Genomic DNA, 2,103 nt, shown 5'->3' with positions numbered 1-2,103 from the left:
AGAATGATCAACTTTTTGTTAATCGATTACAACACAAGTTTAAATTTACTCACTCTTTTGTGAAGGAACACGAGGGCCTCAAGGGTGGTCTAGCTCTTTTTGGAATGACAGTTTTGATGTTACTCTCGTACATACGGATTCTCACTTTCTGGATTTCATTGCCTGTGATCATAGGACATCAGCCTCCACTCATATTACTTGCTTGCACGCCCCTCCAACTTATCAACTCCGTCAGGACTTCTGGGATACCATACGAATCCTCTATGCTGCAACTCATTTACCTTGGCTATGTCTCGGTGATTTCAATGATTTCCTTTCTCCATGGGAGAAGATGGGCCGAGACACCGCATCCACTTCTCGTATGACATCCTTTCGTAATATGATTAATGATTGTGAGTTAATAGAACTACAAAGTAAAGGCTGTGAATTTACCTGGTCCAATAATCGAGAAGGGGATGCTCTCGTAAAGGAGAAGCTCGATCGGGTGTTCTGCTCACTGGAATGGCTGACATCTCACCCTTCTGCAGAAGTTTTTGCACTACCTCCTGTTGGCTCCGATCACTGTCCCCTGTTGTTGACATATCGTTCGGTATCTGTCAAGTGTGTAAATTTTTTTCAATACGAAGCATTCTGGAATCAAGATAAAGAGTGTCATCACATAGTAAAACAGGCATGGGAAAACAGTTGTACCTCCTTGTTATCCAAATTACAGGCGGTTGCCACCAGGTTAGCAAGTTGGAGCAGGGGCCGATTCAACAATGGTCATCAACGCATCTCACACTTACAATCTCAACTGCAGACCATTATCAATAGAACATCATATCATGAAGGAGATAAGGAGCAGGCTAATGCTCTTAGATGTGAAATTCAAAAAGTATGGATTCAAGAGGAACAATTCTGGGCTATGCGGTCTTGTATACAATGGTTAAAATGGGGAGATCATAATTCCAAGTTTTTTCATGCATACACTATGCAAAGAAGGCAACGCAATCGAATTACAATGCTCTTAGATACTAACCATCAGTGGATCCGAGAACCAGATCAGTTAAAAGATCTTGCGCAGGGCTTTTTCTCTCAGCTTTACAGATCTCAGGGCTACAGGAATTTCCGTCCTTTCTTAGAACAGTGCCCTCCGGTAGTAACACCTGATATGAATGCACACTTGCAGCGTAGAGTAACAGAGGAGGAGATTTACCTAGCCACTTGCCAGTTAGGAGCTTCGAAGTCTCCGGGCCCTAATGGTCTCCCTGGCCTTTTCTACCGGCATCACTGGAATGTTATTAAAGATACAGTTATTCAAACAGTTCATGACTTTTTCGATACAGGTATTATGCCAACAAGACTAAACAGAACGATCATAGCCCTAATTCCTAAAGTTCAGCATCCAGAGAGTATTGAGCAATTCCGTCCTATAAGTCTTTGTAACTTTGCTTACAAGATCATTTCAAAAATTCTGGCCAACAGACTCAAACCATGGCTATCAAACTTGATTTCCACAGAGCAAGCAGCATTTATTAGCAACAGACAGATACAGGACAACATTATGGTGGTTCAAGAAGTCATGCATCAATTCAAAGTGCGAGCATGTAAGAAACGTTTCAACCTTATTTTAAAAACAGATATGCAGAAAGCCTATGATAGGGTTGAATGGGATTTTTTGGAAGCATACTTGAAGCATTTGGGTTTCCATGATAGCTGGGTTACTCGTGTAATGGCTTGTGTTACAACAGTCTCCTTTAGTATTCGATTTAATGGTGAACAACTTCCTTATTTTCAGCCTACTAGAGGGCTGCGCCAAGGTGATCCCCTCTCTCCATATCTATTCATTTTACTTGCCAATGCCTTATCTGCTACTCTTACTCAAGCTGTGGATAGGTCACATTAAGGGGATTCAATTTAATAGAGACTGTCCAAGGTTATCTCACTTATTTTTCGCTGATGATTCAGTATTTTTCCTTCGAGCCACTATTTCGAATGCCAAAATCTTGCCAATCTACTCCATCAATATTGTTATGCCACAGGCCAGCTCATTAATAGAAATAAATCCGGTGTGTTCTTTAGCAAATACTGTCCTCTTTCTTTACAACATAATCTAGCACAAGA

General features: G+C 41.1%; 1 long non-coding RNA gene across 1 annotated transcript; it reads right to left on the bottom strand.

The window, feature by feature from the left end:
- Positions 1 to 458: 458 nt before the first annotated feature.
- Positions 459 to 1,638, bottom strand: LOC104440770. The gene is made up of 3 exons (XR_724750.3): positions 1,019 to 1,638; positions 691 to 793; positions 459 to 568 (listed from the first exon to the last, which is right to left on the bottom strand). It is a non-coding gene; the product is annotated as an uncharacterized LOC104440770 (long non-coding RNA).
- Positions 1,639 to 2,103: the final 465 nt, after the last annotated feature.

This window comes from Eucalyptus grandis, chromosome 4 (assembly GCF_016545825.1).
Source record: "Eucalyptus grandis isolate ANBG69807.140 chromosome 4, ASM1654582v1, whole genome shotgun sequence".
Lineage (NCBI taxonomy): Eukaryota > Viridiplantae > Streptophyta > Magnoliopsida > Myrtales > Myrtaceae > Eucalyptus > Eucalyptus grandis.
This window is presented reverse-complemented; position numbering and strand designations above follow the sequence as displayed.